Raw genomic sequence first — 18073 nt, 5'->3', positions numbered from 1 at the left:
GCACTCGTTAACTCGAACCAGGTTTTTCTAATCAAGCTGACAGCTCGTGCACATGAAAATGCCCGTGCACTGGAGCTCGTGCCCGCAAAAGAGGCGTGGTTTTTACAACTGCCAATCACAGTGCAATATGGACTGCTCCAACTCCTACCGTGCCAGACACGCCTATTTCCTCATTGAATGAAACCGCAAATACAAATCTGCGTTGGATATTATTACTGTTCCCGAATGACTGTCTAAAGTGACCACTTTTATCCACACCAGTAATTTCTTTGAAGAGCGGTTTCGTAGGCTATCTACAGCTCTCTATCTACAGTCTTTTGTGGAAGCAATGTGTAATCTATCTCAGTCCAAAATCCGTATGTATAGACCATTTAGGCTCAATGAATAATAATGATCTCATGATGTGTTTAGTCGCACTGATTGAATAATTCCTATAGGCTAATCAATAAAAAAAAGAATGATAATACAATTAAAAAATGCTTCTGAACTTAATCGACACGGTACGTGCGGGCATAGATTTCATTTATAAAAAATAGCCTATTTTGTGGCCAATCACATTATGAACAGCTGAGTTGACACAGCAGGCACACCCATTTCCTCGTTCAATGAAAGCGCAGTGATCAGAGTTTTAGCGGATATTTAATGTAGCCTGTCAGAATGAAAATCCGCGTTGGATATAGTCTGCTGAAAGACTGTCTAAAGCTGACGCTTGTATTCACATCAGTGTAAATGTAAATGTGTAATCTCAGTCTATAAATTTCCACAATCTGTAAGCCTATTTAGACCATAGATTTAGAAATGCATGCTCAATGAATAATGATCTCTATCACTCATTATGTGTGTGGTTGCACTGATCGAATAATTCATATATAAAATAATGATATCCTAATTGCCTATAAAAGAGAAAACTGCTGAACTGAATTGAGACGATGCGGGCATAGTTTTCATTGATAAAAACTAGCCTATTTTGTGGTCACATATTTGGTTTGGTTTGGTTTATTTCGGATCAAGAAATGCATAAAAACCATTACAAATTTACAATTAATACAGTAGTAAAAAAGTACACAATATGTAAAACGAAAGTAAAATGATCCAAGGATAACCCAGTAAAGCAGCTTAAAGTTACAAACTAGAAGCCTGCTTATTTCCACTGGGGTCCTTCAAATATCAAAACCTTAATATTACACAATTGTACTTTATAAAAGAAAAACAGAAAAAGGAAGTCTATCGATGACACATAAAATATATGATATATACAAATGAAATCTCAGCGAAGGTGTTGCAATTACTCTCTAGTCAACATCTCATTTTTTAGATGAGTCTTGAGAGCACGTTTAAAGACATTCACAGTGTTTATGCCTTGCACTGAAGCAGGTAAATTATTCCAAAAGTTGATAGCAGTGTTACAAAATGACGTTTGGGTTTGGCTTCCTGCAATAGGTTTCTGAATTGAATATTGGGCAGATCTGGTATTATAGGAATGAATTTCACTTGTTCTTACAACACCCTCCTTGAGATAACCAGGGCTAAGGCCGTTCAAAATGCAATATATGTGACACAATTTAAGTTGCTTCACCCTTAAATCAATCGGTAACCAACCAAGTTTACTAAACTCAGTAGCGCCAATATGAAACCTATTGTGAAGATTAAGCACACATCTTATGGTTTTATTCTGTGCAGTTTGGAGTTTCTGTTTGAGATTTGCCTTTAGGCCAGAGTACCATACACTGCAACCATAGTCATAATGGCATAAGATTAGACTGGAGGCAAGTAATTTCAGAGAACTAGCATTAAGAAACTTCTTGTTCCTATGTAAAAATTTTACTCTAGAGTTAACTTTACCAATAACAGATTTGCCTGTATTTTCAAAGCTGAGGGTACTGTCAAGTTCAAGTCCCAAATAACTGACAGATGTTTTGTTGATTATTACTTGGTTATTGCACATAACTTTCATATCTGGATGCAGCCGGAGTTTGTGCTTTGAGCCAAAGAGGATAGCATTGGTTTTACCTAAATGCAAGGACAGTCTGTTATCAATAAGCCAGTTATAAATATTTTCAAGCTCATTAGTCAATTGAGCCTGAATAGTTATAACACTCTTACCGGAGACAACCAGAGCTGAATCGTCAGCATAAAGAAGCAATTTACAATTAACAGAAGAGGCCATGTCGTTTATATAGCAAACAAAAAGAAGTGGACCCAGTATGGACCCCTGGGGCACCCCACATTTAACCTCACGCCAAGAGGAAAGAGTACCGCCAATGTCAACAGCTTGCCATCTATCCTTCAAGTAAGATTGAAACCAAGATATGGACGATTGTGAAAGCCCCAGAGCTTTCAACTTACCAATAAGGATAGAATGGTCCACAGTGTCAAATGCCTTTTCAAGATCTAAGACAACCATGCCGGTGAGTTTCCCTTCATCTGATTGTTTCTTTATGTAATCTGTTAAATGAATGAGACATGAATCTGTTGAGTAAGATGGTCTAAAGCCGGACTGAAAATCATAGATAAGAGAGTTGGTGGTCAAATAATTCATAATCTGATCATGAATAAGTCTTTCAACAATTTTCGAGAATGCAGAAAGGATAGAAATTGGTCTATAGTTGTTAACTAGTGTTTTGCTCTCCTTCTTGTGTAGAGGAGTAACACGAGCTAGTTTCCAGTCTTTGGGTACAGTACCAGTTCTTAAAGATTGATTAATTATTTCAGACAGGGGTTGGGCAACAACAGAAGCACCATCTTTTAAAAATCTGGCAGGGATAGTGTCGATACCAGTGGCTTTGTTAGATGAGAGATTGTTTAAGGCTTTGCAAACATCATGAGCAGAAACATCGTGGAAAGAAAACGAGTTAGATTTAATACCCTTTTCTTTCTGGTAGAAATCAGTTACATGTCCCAGTCCATACTTTGTGGTAGGTTTTTTTAGTTTTTGGACAAGGTCCTCAGCTACGTTGATAAAATAATTGTTAAATTGATTTGCTACATCTTTCTTATCATGAATGAAACCACCATCAGTTATCAGACTAATGGAGGTTTTACTACCTTTAGATTGGCAAGCTCCAAGGCTTTTAAAAACTTTCCAAAGTTTCTTTGGCTGAAATTTATTTGTTTCAAGTTGGTCAGTGTAAAAGGTGGATTTGGCCTTCTTGATTTTGTAATTAACAATATTTCTTATGCTCTTGAATTCAGAGAGATGGTCATGATTTTTGGTTTTAGCGTATTTCTTAAGCACCTTATCCCTATGTATGACTAATTCACGAATTTCATTATTAAACCAAGGGTGATCATTTTGTTTGACTCTGATAGTTCTCACAGGAGCAATCTTATCGATCACCTTCAGAAACTTAGTTTTAAAGTTAAGCCAAGAAGTCTCAATAGAGTTGGAAACCAAGCAATTTGACCAATCAACATTGTTAAGGTTTTCAATCAGTGTTTCTGGGGAGTAGGTTTTCAAGGATCTAATTTGAATAGTTTTATGTTCACCAAACTTCATTCTTTGCCTTTGTCTTCTACAAAAAGTTATAAAGTGGTCACTAATACCAACAGGTAATACACCTTTAGCACAGATCATGGAGGGATCAGATGAAAAAATCAGGTCAATGGCAGTGCTGCTGTTCTTAGCCACTCGAGTAGGATCCGAAATAAGTTGCTTGAAATTAAAAGTATTGCAAAAGTTAGACACTGATTCAACACCATAACCTTTGTTGGTTAAAATGTTAACGTTAAAATCACCTAGGATAATACACTCTTGGGCAGTAGTATCATTGGAGTTCAAAACATTTTCTAGAGACTTAAAAAAATCCTTTACGTCTTGCTTCGGTGGACGATAGCAACCACCAAGGAGTATTGGTTTAGTTTTGGGGAGGATAACATCAACCCATTTACAGTCAATGTCGTCTGAGTGCAATGCCGATCTGATGGAGTAGGAAATGTCTTTCTTGATGTACAAACACGTGCCTCCGCCTTCCCTATTTCTGTCATTCCGCTCAACAGCATAATTCTCAATCGATATTTCAGAGTCGTTAATTGTCTCATCAAACCAGGTTTCTGTTACTGCAATGACAGCTGCTTTGGTGGATTCAGCAACAAACCGAAGCTGGTCGATCTTATTAACAAGACTCCTTGCATTGAGATGTATGCACAACATGCCTTTCCCTTGGAGGCTCTTAAAGAGTGGTTCTCTGGAAAGAAAAGTATTTTGACTTGTATTGTAAACAGGGTCGTCACCTTCAAGCAGATTATCTTCAAAAAGTGAGTCACTGAAGTTAGGAAGTATACATAGATTGCAAAACCACTGAAAATCAGACTTGGCAAGTTGATTGTATTCTTTCACTGACATATTGATGCATTTTGGGTGATACCAGTTATTGCAATCGTCACAATAACTGGTAGGCTATTGTAATGTCAGCAGAGTCGCATATCTCCATATTTTATATAATGATGCTGGAAATATGAAGTTCAATCACATCATACAGGCCAAAAGCAACACAGTTGCAGCTGCAAAATGCAGGAGTAGCCTAGATATGAATCATCTTAATATGGGATTGCCTGTGTGCAGGTGATCCCATATTAAATTGCTTATATGTAGTAGGCTATTCTAGCATGTAGGCTATGACCATTTCAATTCCAACCCAACGTCAGTCTCAGCTCCATTGCGCACAAGGCACCGTGCGCTTTGGAGACGTTTATGTAACCTTTTTATGCCGGTTTAGTGATATTTCTCCACTCACTATTCAGCTGCAATCGATCAGCGGGGTCAAACAACGTATCTAGGCTACTTGAGAGCACAAAAATGAATATATAAAAACATATTCCAAAGTGGTAAGTAGGGCTTAATTAAAATGTAGCCTGCAACAAGTGCAAGGCTTTAGTCCTTGATTAATTCAACATTACAATTCGTGCTCCTTCCTCATCCAGAAAGGGGTTGGCCATTTTTCCAAACTGCTGATTCGATTGGTTCGTGGGTGGTGTATTTAAGGTCTAATCTTATCCTTGCAACTTAACCTGCTGCGGACCAGGTTAAGTCAGTGTGAAGCATAAGTTCTATGGAAATATATGTCGGTAAGAAGTTAACTTGCTTTGTAGTACGGCTAAACCAGGGTTAAACCTGAAGTTACCTCGCTAAACCACTAATCTTGCTTTGTAGTACAGGCCTCTGGACTGCGAGCAGAAAAAATAAACAATCTGTGTGGGTAAGTGAGCCCCTGCGGACGCGACGGGGATTCTGGGCAAATGTTGACATGTCTAAAAAGTTATGCCTCCACGTTTTTATGTGTTTCATAGTGTAGGCTATGCTATACAATGCTGTGAGAAATATACAATAAGTTGCTGCTGCATAAATAAAAGTTTTATTGAGGAAAAAACGCATTTGGTATGGTTTGGAAAATTTTGTATTTTTAATTACAATTAATCGATTGATTGATTGTTAACGTTACCAATGATCGAGTTTGGAATTTGCGGAAAATGTGCATCCCTAGTTTTTAAAGATGATGGTGAATCTGCAGCCTCACTAAAGTGAAACCACTTTCAATGTTGAGTCTGAGGGGAAGTTGGGAGGACCTGAAGATCTCAGCTGGCCCTCAGCTCACAGGGAACTAAGCGCTTCACAGTGTAATTCAAGACCAAAACTAGCCTGCTTTAAATGTGTTCAGTGACATTTTAACATGAATTATCTATCTAACTGGTAACCAGAGGACAGGTGTTAAAAATGGGAGATGATGATGTCACATTCCCACTGGTTAATATCTAGCTGCTCTATTCTGAAGCAGCTGGAGATGTGACATTGAATTATGGCTGAGAGGAAAAGAGAGAGGTGTGGTAACCTAATAGCAAGATAGCAGCTTCACTGCTGTGTATATGAAGCTGGATCAATAAAACTCAAATCCTTGTGTAAAACCTGCACAGCGACCTTTTCAGATTCAGGAATCCTGTTTTGAGAGAACAGACCTTAGTTTGGAGAAATGTGTCAAATCAGCTGAAAAAAACTGTAAACTGATTTTACCTGAGAGTCTCCAGTCTGAAGTGTTGACTCTCCAGTCCAGCAGAGAGCAGATTCACTCCTGAATCCTGTAAGTTGTTGTTACTCAGGTCCAGCTCTCTCAGACACGACATGGTGGACTTCAGAGCTGAGACCGGGACTTCACAGTCCGAGTCTGACAACCTGCATCCACTCAGGTCCAGCTCTCTCAGATGGGAGGGGTTGGACTTTAGAGCTGAGCACAGGACTTCAAAGTACGCCTCTGACAAGTTGCAGCCACTCAATCTGAATAAAGAATAAAGCAAAATAGCTACAGGTATAAGATAAAATATCCCTGAAATATTACAACAATCGACACTGACAGCATCTTGTCAGCCTTATAGAGTCTTTCCATCTGAAAGCAGACAGGCTGTCACAAGGTTTAGTTCAATTTCAGAATCTAATTTTTACAACATTGGACACCATTTTCAGATGGTAGTTTCTCTGACAGTAATGGTAAACAGCAAAATCTGAGTTGGATAGGGAACTTAATCCTGATTTAACAATAATTTGATCCTAAATTAACCTTGACTTGTCCCTAAATTAACCCTTGCTAGGCTGGAGGTAGACATTTATTCAACAAGCTACACAAACTAACATGTTGGTAGTTAGCACCACCATAGTCTGACTGGGGGGAAGCAGCATGGTGGACTTAGCTCTCTCATTGGTGCCGACCATTTCAGATGGTGCCGGATGGAAATCCCATTCCGCTCCCTGCAAGCACTGCATTGGCTCCGACCCGTTCTGACTGCGGCTGCGACCATATTTGGATTTCCTTTCCAAGCCCCCGTGTCAAATCTGTATGCCTCTGCTGCTGTACGTGTCGAATCTGCCGAGCTCAAATACCTGCGCTGCTGCCTTTGAAACAATAACAACAGCAGCGCTAGTTGCTAGCTCGTTGCTACACGCTGAAAACGATTGATGTGGATTATGCAATGACGCAGCCTGCATCGTACGTTCGGTGGATGGCTGTAAACAGCTTTTCCCCCCTCTAGTCCACAATAGAAAGCATCCCCAGCCAGACTCTCCTCGCCCCTTTGCTGGGAGAGTCCGGTAAGCAAGACTAGCACCACCATAACACTTAAAGCCCCCCTCCAGTCAGTTTTTCATAGCTGTACACCATTGATGTTCTATGAAAACCTACATGAGTGTGTGCTGTAATAACACATGTCATCATTTGAGCCAAAGATCGTATATTAGAACCAAAGGCTTATACTTTGTTCCACTGCAACATCATGGCTGTAGCGCTGTTGTCCAAAAGAGGAAAAGAGCCTCGCTCCTGCATTCAATATATGATCTTTGTCTTCCTTCCAGGCCAACACAGTCCAAGCGGTAGACCGGAAACAGTATGGCTGACTCTACCTCTTCAAAATGTTTGTCCAGAGGCCACAATATTGTTATAAAAAAATCAACAACCAGCCAATATATATCAAAGTTATGGAAAGAGTGTGAATCAAACTGCTTGGCAGTTATATCAAACTGGTCATTCAGTGGCATTTTACTGCCATGTAACTAACATAGTTCACAGGCTAACAGCTAGCTAATGCCAGACGCTAATGGCAACTATTCACTGTAACTCATACAGTTATTATCTGAATTCTATACGTCAGTCGTTAGACAACCATAATGTCTGACGTCATCACCTGTTTTTACCAACAGCTTATTTTAGGATGTTGAGCCCAAAATAAGGTTATTTGTCATCAAAATAGAGTGGCGAACACTGCAGGGTTGTGTCGGAACTGGTACGCCCCCCCCCCCCCCCCCTAATCTTAGACTAGCTTTCAACGGAGGCGGTCAGATTTCTCCTCATCTCCCCCTCCCTGTACTCTCCCTCTCCCTATCCCTCTGCTTGCTACCCGGAGCCAATCTTGCACTTGTCTCTTCAAAACTAATATTGATTATATGGATATTAAGCTGGTCTCTCAACGCAATCGCCAAAATGAACGCGGGGTCCGGGGACCAGTGAGTACTCGGACTGTTGCAATTTCTGATCTTAATCGCAAAAATTGATTACTTCTTGGAGATTCTCACTGCTGCGAGCCGAAGTGTTTAAATTGAGGACCACGGACAGACTCGTGTGAGGAATGCTGTTGATCACTGCTCCTCCCGCGGAAACCCAAACATCTGATTTAATCTGGCCTCCCCCCACCTGCTATCGGCCGTCAAGGCCACTAGCAGCTAACTCTCTCCAGAAGTTTCGATTGCAACCAGCGCTTTCAACATCCACCCCCCCCCCCTCACATCTGCTGTTGACTCTTGGACTGGAAAGATCTCCACAGCAACCGCTGTGTGTCAGCCAGGAGGGAGCTCCAGAATTACACACATACTGTATACACATATGGACACTCCAAGGACTCATAGGCTAACACACATGGTCATGCACGCACTCCCCCAAACCCCCCCCCCCCCTCCCTCTCCTCCCTCCCCTAAACCCCACCCTCCGCCTTCAGCAACATCCCCCCGCTTTTGCAACCCCTCCCTCCCACGAACCAGACTGGCGCCGTAAATGGCAGCCTCCTGTGTGTCGTGGTGTGGGTTGTCTTTGCTGGTAATCCTGTACATTTACAATAAATGTATATGTATTGTATAATATTGAAGTGTGCCTTTATTACTTTTCAAATTAGTAATAATGTGAATTATCTGAGTGTATTTCATTTAAATGCATTGTCCAATGCTGGCGCTGTTCAATGGCGACGCGGTTTTGCTCTCCGACTCTGAGAGCGAACCAAGCAGAATTTCACACGTGATACTTGTACCATGGAGTGACAATAAATCTATCTATCTATCTAACCTCAAACCTATCAAAGATAGAAGCTTATCGCATCATAATGTGTTCTAATCATATGTAGAATCGCATAATAATGTATTCTAAGGTAATCAAATGTAACCCATTACATTTCATGTAAACTGCATGAAATTTATTGTTGTGAGGGAATCAATGACTTTTGAAAAATGGCCAAATATAGCACTTTTGAATGGAAGTCAATGGAGGACAGAATCTGTCAACCCGGGATGTGTAACAACTAAACTAACCCGACACAAAAGTTAAGATCGAGGGATTTGACATGCAGGGAGCGGAGCGGTCAGTCGGAGCCGGTTGGAGACAATGGCAGAGCTTGCAGGGATGTCCTTCCGCTGCCGACTGAAACGCGTGGCCTCGTCCGTAGCTCGGATGCTGCGTGGCCTCGCCTGCTCTATTGGCTTGCGCAGCGCATATTCGCCTGCTCTATTGGCATGCACAAGCGCACAATTGCTGAACTTCTCATCACTGATGATGTCACAATGCCTATGACATCATCAGTGCCCCTGACATTATCAGTTATGTCATAAGATGATTTTGGTCAATAATGCTGGCACTGATGACTCTGCCTCGCCTGCAGCTCTGCTGCTGCGTGGCCTCACCTCCTCTATTGGCATGTGCAGCGCACAATTGCCCAACTTCGCATTACTGGTGACATCACTGTCACTGATGATGTCAGAATGCCTATGCCATCAGTGCCTATGACTTTACTTTACTTTATTGATATTTAGCAGACGCCTTCATCCAAAGCGACATACAACCAGGTTATAACACAGTACAGCAATAAGAAAAATAAATAAAAGTTTTAAGCGAACAAATGTATAAACAACAATTTAAATTAAAACATATTTACAGACAATAGAGGTGTGCATAAAAGTGCATAAGGATGAAAGTGCATAGGAGCTAGAGAGGGTTTACAGGGGGGCAACATGAAGTCTGAAAAGATGGGTTTTTAACTGTTTTTTGAAAATGGGTAGTGATTCGGCCGTTCTTATTGAAGAGGGGAGCTCGTTCCACCATTTTGGTGCAAGATGGGGAAAAAGTCGTGATCGGGAGCTGTTAAAACCACGTAGGGGGGCGAGGGGCAAGGCGTCCTGAGCTAGTGGAGGGTCGGAGTGCGCGGTGAGGGATCTGGAAACTGACCATGGGTTGTAGGTATGGTGGGGCTGTGAGGTGAACTGCTGTGTAGGCCAGAATAAGTGTTTTGAATTTGATCCTTGCAATGATGGGAAGCCAGTGAAGTTCATGGAAAAGGGGGGTGATGTGGGAGAATTTTGGTAGGTTGAAAACAAGGCGGGCTGCAGCATTTTGAATAAGTTGGAGTGGTTGAATGTCAGAAACAGGGAGACCGGCCAGTAGAACATTGCAGTAGTCCAGACGCGACAGGATGAGTGAGAAGTTGAGCTGCTTGTCTGGAAAGGAACGGGCGGATTTTGCGAATGTTGAAAAGGGCGAATCTGCAGGACCGGGCTATTGCTGCGATGTGGGTAGTGAAGGACAGTTGGTTGTCAAGAGTGACTCCAAGGTTTCTGGCTGTTTGTGAGGGAAGGACAGTAGTGTTGTTGAGGGAGATGGAGAGGTTGGTTACAGGACAGTCTTTGCTAGGGAAGAGAAGAAGCTCGGTTTTTGCTATGTTGAGTTTGAGGTGGTGGTTGGACATCCAAGTGCCAATGTCTGTGAGGCAAGCCGAGATCCGTGATTCAACTTGAGTGTCAGAGGGGGGGAAGGAAAGGAACAGCTGGGTGTCGTCGGCATATGAGTGGTATGAAAAACCATGGGATGTGATGACGTGGCGGAGTGAAGTCATGTAGAGAAGGAAGAGAAAAGGACCAAAGACAGAACCCTGAGGGACACCCGTGGAAAGAGTGCAGGGCGTCGAAAGGGATCCTCTCCAGGAGACCTGATAGGAGTGGTGGGAGAGATAGGAAGAGAACCAAGAGAGTGCAGAGCCAGTGATACCCAGGTCGGAGAGAGTAGCGAGGAGAATTTGGTGATTGACGGTGTCGAATGCAGCAGATAAGTCGAGAAGAATGAGAACTGAGGAGAGGGAGGCAGCTTTGGCGGAATGAAGAGCCTGAGTGACAGAGAGGAGAGCAGTTTCAGTGGAGTGAGCGGGTTTGAAGCCAGATTGGAGAGGATCGGATAGGTTGTTATGAGAGAGATGAATGGAAAGTTGATTGGATACTGCACGTTTGAGTGTTTTGGAAATGAATGACAAGAGAGAGACGGGACGGTAGTTCTGAATGACAGTGGGGTCGAGGGATGGTCTTTTCAGTAGGGGTTTCACCCGTGCAGTCTTAAGTGCAGTCGGAAAGACACCAGAGGATAGAGAGGAATTAATGAGGGAAGTGAGAAAGGGGGAGATGTCGGGGGAGATGGATTGAAGCAGGGAGGAAGGGATGGGGTCAAGAGGGCAGGAGGTGGCACGGTTTGATGTTATGAGTTTCAGAACTTCTTCGGAGGAGAGGGGAGAGAAGAGAGACTGGAAATAGGGGGTGGAGAGATTGGATTGATGATAGGAAAGACTGGGGGCGGGAAGGATGAACTGATGTCTTGGATCTTTTTGGTGAAGAAGTTTGAAAAGTCGTCGGCAGAGAGGGATGAGGGAGGAGGGGGGGAGGGGGGGTCGAGGAGGGAAGAGAAAATGGAGAACAGTTTGCTGGGGTTGGAGGCAGAAGACTGGATTAGCGAGGTGAAGAAGGAGGTTTTAGTATGAGAGACTGCAGCAGTGAAATTGGAGAGGATGAGGTGGTAGGCTGTGAGGTCGGTGGGGTTGTGAGATTTGAGCCAGGTTCGTTCAGCTGCTCGGAGTTTAGTGCGGTGAATTCGGAGGGGTTCAGTTAGCCTGGGGGCGGGGGGTGAGGATCAGGCGGGTTTGGTGATGAGTGGGCAGAGGGAGTCGAGGGCAGTGGAGAGAGAGGATAGGAGCAAAGTGGAGGCTATGTCGGTTGAAAGAAGTGAAAATTGCTGGGCTGAAGGGAGAAGGGAGAGGGCAGCAGAGGAAATGGTCGTCGGAGAAAGGGATCGGAGGTTGCAGCGGGTGGTGATAGAGTGGGTGGGGGATGGCTGGAGATCGGAAGGGAGAAGGAGATGAAATAATGGTCAGATATAGACCCCACCCGTCTCCAGATCCTGCCCTCTTACCACTGGTGTCCCCCAGGGCTCAGTCCTGGGCCCCTTACTTTTTCTTCTCTATATCAGATCTCTTGCCTATGTGATCTCTTCTCATGGCTTCTCTTATCACTGCTATGCTGATGACACCCAACTTTTCCTTTCCTTCCCCCCCTCCGACACTCAAATCGAGGCTCGCATCTCTGCATGTCTCAAGGACATTGGCGACTGGATGTCTGCCCACCACCTCAAGCTCAACCTTGGTAAGACAGAGCTACTCTTCCTCCCAGGGAAAGACTGTCCTCTCACAGATCTCTCCATCTCCATCGACAACACCACTGTACTGCCCTCCCAAACAGCTAAGAACCTTGGGGTGATCCTCGACAACCAGCTGTCTTGCTCTGCCAACATAGCTGCGACAGCACGCTCCTGTAGGTTCTCCCTCTACAACATCCGCAAAATCCGTCCCTTCCTCACAAGAGAAGCGACTCAACTCCTGGTCCAGTCACTTATCGTCCCTCGCCTGGACTACTGCAACGTGCTCCTGGCTGGCCTACCTGCCACCGACATCCGACCGCTTCAGCTCATTCAGAACGCTGCAGCCCGTCTGGTATTCAACCAACCCAAATTCTCTCATGTCACTCCCCTCTTCCGGGACCTCCACTGGCTTCCCATCTCAGCTCGCATCAAATTCAAGACACTGGTACTGGCCTACAGGGCAGTACACCAGTCAGCTCCCCTGTACCTGCAATCTATGGTCAGGTTCCAAACCTCTCACCGCTCCCTTCGCTCCTCCACCAGTGCGGGGCGCCTCGCTCCTCCTTCGCTACGAGCGCTCAAAAGTCGCTCATCCCGATCTCGACTCTTCTCCTCCCTAGCACCCCAATGGTGGAACGAGCTGCCACCTTCGGTCAGGACTGCTGAATCACTGCCGATCTTTCGGAAAAGACTAAAGACTCACCTTTTCAGGCTCCACCTGGGCCCTTCTTGATCTAACTTCTTTCTCTCTCTTCTTTCTCTCTCTTTATAGAAAAAAAAAAAAAAATCCTAATCTAAAACTTGTACCACTGTTCCTTCAGGATTTGTAGTTGTCATAGACTGTGCTCCATAGTTGATTGCTCTATTGCTGACAAAAAGTGTGTTATTGTAAGTCGCTTTGGATAAAAGCGTCTGCCAAATGACGAAATGTAATGTAATGTATATATAGGAAGAGGGGTGACAGTGAGGTTAGTGGTGGAGCAGGAGCGGGTGAAGATGAGGTCAAGTAGGTTTCCAGCTTTTTGAGTAGGGGGGGGGGCTGAAAGAGCGAGGTCAAAGGAGGAAAAGAAGGTAAGGAAGTATGGGGAGTGAAGAGTGGATGCCTGAAAGTTGAAGTCGCCCATGAGAATGAGTGGTATATTGTTTTCCGGGAAGAAGGAGAGGAGGGAGTGAAGTTCGTCGAATACTAGTCCAAGGGGTCCGGGGGGGGGGCGGTAGATGGTGATAATGAAGAGTTTGACAGGTAAGGAAACGGTGACTGTATGAAATTCGAAGGTGGAAGTGGAAAACTGAGGGGGAGGTGTAGCTGTATAGGTCCAGTCGGAGCAGATGAGGAGTCCCGTCCCCCCTCCGCGTCCTATCGCTCGGGGGGTGTGGGAGAAAGAAAAGGCGGAGGAGAGAGCTGCGGGGGTGACGGTGTTGCCAGGTATAATCCATGTTTCAGTGAGTGAAAGAAAGTGAAGGGATTAGGAAAGTGCATGTGCTGAGATCGATTCAGTTTTGTTAACGGCTGATTGGCAGTTCCAGATGTCCTTGACATACCTGTCATATGATCATCATATCATATATTGTCATGACAACATCAGTGATGTCATAATGATGATTTGGTCAATAATGATGTCACTGATGTCATAGACATTGTGACATCATCAGTGGGGCAAAAATAGAAACAAACATTGCCCACTTGCTCCCTTTTATATAAAGGAGAATGTTCATTAATGTGCATTGTGCCGCAAATAAATAAATAAATAAATAATTTTTAAAGTAACACAAATCTACTTTTACTCGAGTACTTTTAAATAGGCTATTTTTTTTACTCTTACTTGAGTAATTTCCTGGACTGGTAATTTCACTTGTACTTGAGTTAATCTTCACTAAAGTAGCCTATTTGTACTCGAGTAGGATTTATCAGTACTCTTTCCAGTTTCCACCTCTGGTGAAAACAACATGAGCAACATCTGAGATTTAAGCCTCTAAAACCACATCCTACCTGAGAGTCTCCAGTCTGCAGTGTGGACTCTCCAGTCCAGCAGAGAGAAGTTTCACTCCTGAATGGAGCTTCCATTTTGAATCCACACTCCGCTCCAGAATCAGGTTGCTGTGACTCAGGTCCAGCTCTGTCAGATGGGAGGGGTTGGACTTCAGAGCTGAGGCCAGGTTTTCACAGTCAGTCTCTGACAAGTTGCAGCCCCTCAATCTGAATAAAGGATAAAGGAGGAGATGGAATTCAGAGCTGAGACCAGGACTTGAGAGCTGAGGTCTCTGAGCGTTCAAAGTTGGAAACTCTGTTTACAGATTTAGCCTAATGTAAAATATCAAAACAGAGCTGAGACTATGCAAGTAAAACTTATAAAGCATTTACAACAACTACTACTACTACTACTATAACTACTACTACTAATGATGATAACTACAATAATTGAGGCATTGAGGTTTGATTCAAATTCTGGTAACACAGTTCCGCCTGACACCATTAGACACAGATTTTGTTTGGGTTTAGTTAATTTTATGGTTTACAGCCTACCACATTAAATTAGAACTTTCCGAGTCATATTTTCCTGTTTGTCGGCTCGTTCATGTCACTTTCTGTAATTCTGATATTTCTCACATGAGCTGAAGGCAGGAGAAGACGAGAGGGATCTTTCATAGATATTAGAGCAATAAAGAGTTGAACTCGACTTAAGAATGAAACTCAAGAAACAACCGATCTGCTCAGTAACGGAATATAAAACTGAACCTGGAACAGTAATATGTCTACTCTGTTACAGGAAAAAGTAATGTGATTACAGTAATGTAATGTAATTATTAGTAATGTGTGTCACATTACTTTGTAACATGTTAAGCCACTGCTATGTATTCATATTCTGTATGTTTGAGGAACTATACCCGGAAATATACTTCTAATCAGCATTTCTAGATTGGAAAAATTGTGTAAAAAATGATGAGCTGCTATGTTAAAAAGTTGTGAAAATGTCCCACATATAATTTTTATGCAAATTAGTCCCGCCATCACCAAAATGTATATTTTCAGTATATCTCAGCCAATATTGCAGATAACTGAACAAATAAGGTGTCTAGACCCATGTTTTGAGGGTCAAGGATCATAATAAAACTATTCCTGAAGTGGCCACACGTATCTGTGGCATGCTACTATGCAAATTAGTGCTGCCATTATAAAAATATAAGTTTTTTGTTCATGTACTAAATACCTCAGTCCAAAGTTCAACCCCTTTGCTGATGCCAACTGTGTATTTTGCTGGGTATTCAACCTCCAAAAAACAAGGTAAGAAGCTAACTCAGCTACACACCACACTACATCACAATACAAAAAAAAAAAAAAAAAAAATCTCTCGTAATGGACAAGCCCATCTTTTATTGTCACACGAACACCACAATACATGCATGCGGCCACAACACACTCATGGTGACGGTGGCCGGTGAAAAGTGTCCTCTGCATTTAACCCATCCAGGCATGCTCTTTCCTCCGAGGGGCAGGCCAGGAGCAGTGGTCGCTTTCTCGTACAGCGCCCGGGGACCAACTTCGGATGTTGTCGTCACTGGTCGGATGACGATGACGATCTGATCTTCTGCATGTTTTTAGTGGGGGGGTTATATACAGAGGAACCCCCTGGGGGGTACGGGGAGAACATGCAAACTCCACACAGAGAGAAAGGCCCTTACGACGAGATAACCCACCTGGGCAGTAGGCACTGAAGATATGGGGGGGGACACAACCACAGCGCCCACAGTGTCCCAGGCGAGAATCGAACTCAGGACCTTCTAACTGTGAGGCGACAGCGCTACCGACTGTGCCACCGTACAGACGTGTAACAGGCCACAATTCTACTACACGGTAAAAACGTGGTCATGGAGAGCTAGTAGCTAGTACTATTAGCGAGCTAGTAAACATATTAAATCTAGCTAGAACCAAGTTTGTTGATGAAGCTGGGTTCATCTCTTATCTTATAATAAGGGGTTACACTTACGCGCACGCTAGAACTGACCGTGCAATATTTCTAGTCAGATTTCATAACAGGGTGCCTTTAAGTTAATGGTGATTTGGTGGAAGCAGACATTAAGCCTGCATGCCCAAAAGAAAACAGAGTGTAGGTCCTGCAGCCCACAAATGCTGTCCAGCTACATGCATCCTTCATGTGCCATCATGTCTGATCATGGTCATTTTACACCCCTCACTAAAATCAAAGGAACTGCTACAGAAAAACTACAACAGCTTCATACAATCTGGAACTGACGTCTCCACCAGTCACATGAGTCCCCATACCGTATGGAATAAGTGTGTGAGCAGAGCCCTACAACTCCCCCCGATGACCTGGAAAGTGTTGGGTATCACCGCAACTGTTATCAGCACTTTACAGGCAATCTTCATCTTCTGGTAGATGATACAGAACCAGAACCATCAACTTCACAGTGGCATCGCTCCCCCTGTAAATTGTCTTCAGGGGGTTCTGCTAGATTCATCTTTACACCAGAGTACATTTCTTGTGAAAAAGTTTAGATCAAAGATGGTCATCGCAACACTGAGAAACCTGAATACTTCTCATCTTAGAACAACGAAAATGCATGAGAGCAAATTGAATCACGGGCCGATAAAATGGGTCTAGTTCGACTTCATAGGCAGGCGAAAGGCAAAGACCTCTTTGCTTGTGAGGCCAAACACCATCCATCATGCTTTAAATATTTCCGCACAGCATTCGCTAACTATGAGCCCCCTAGTCCAGGCACGGACTCTGACGAGAAATATTGCATGGTCTGTTCTAGCTTGCGTGCCTTCCATGCGCTAAGCGTAACCGCTTATTATGAGATAAGAGATGAACCCAGCTTCATCAACAAACTAGGTTCTAGCTAGATTTAATATGTTTACTAGCTCGCTAGTAGTACTATAGCTACTAGCTCTCCATGACCACGTTTTTACCCTGTAGAATTGTGTCCTGTTACACGTCTGTATTGTGATGTAGTGTGGTGTGTAGCTGAGTTAGCTTCTTACCTTGTTTTTTGGAGGTTGAATACCCAGCAAAATACACAGTTGGCATCAGCAAAGGGGTTGAACTTTGGACTGATTATACATGAACAAAAAACTTATATTTTCATAATGGCAGCACTAATTTGCATAGTAGCATGCCACAGATACATGTGGCCACTTCAGGAATAGTTTTATTATGATCCTTGACCCTCAAAACATCTAGACACCTTATTTGTTCAGTTATCTGCAATATCGGCTGAGATATAGTGAAAATATTATTTTTGGTGATGGAGGCACTAATTTGCATAAACATGATATGTGGGACATTTTCACAACTTTTTAACATAGCTCATCATTTTTTTCTCAATTTTTCCAATCTAGAAATGCTGATTAGAAGTATATTTCCGGGGGGTGCATGATACCCCCTCCTTCCTACTAAACTAAATCTCTCGAGACAGACTTTCGACTTGCATCAGAAATCTGTCGGCAGGCTCCGTCAAAAGGGGTGTAACAGCACTCGCAGGCATGCTGCGCTTTACCCGATCAAAATTAAGTGCACGTGACCGGTGTGTAGTCAACACTTACCATTTTCAGCGTATAGCAACGAGCTAGAGTTGTTATTGTTGTTTCATAACGACGGACGGATTTGAGAGCGACACGCAGGGAGCGGAAAAGAAATGCATTAATGGGCAGAGCCGGTCAGTTGGAGCCAATGGTAGAGCTTGCAGGGAGCGGAAAGGGATTTTCTTCCGCTGCCGACGGCGCCTCATGAGTTCCTGTTACACCACATTGAAACGGTGCTGCCCCCAGAGGTTAGATTGTTTTTTTCTCCCACCAATGGGTTCCCAGATTGGTGATAGGCTGATGACTAGAGCAGGGGTAATGTGCTGTGTTGTGATAGGCT

The sequence above is a fragment of the Poromitra crassiceps genome (assembly GCF_964638095.1).
Source record: "Poromitra crassiceps genome assembly, chromosome: 17".
Lineage (NCBI taxonomy): Eukaryota > Metazoa > Chordata > Actinopteri > Beryciformes > Melamphaidae > Poromitra > Poromitra crassiceps.
Note: the sequence above shows the minus strand (reverse complement) of the source record.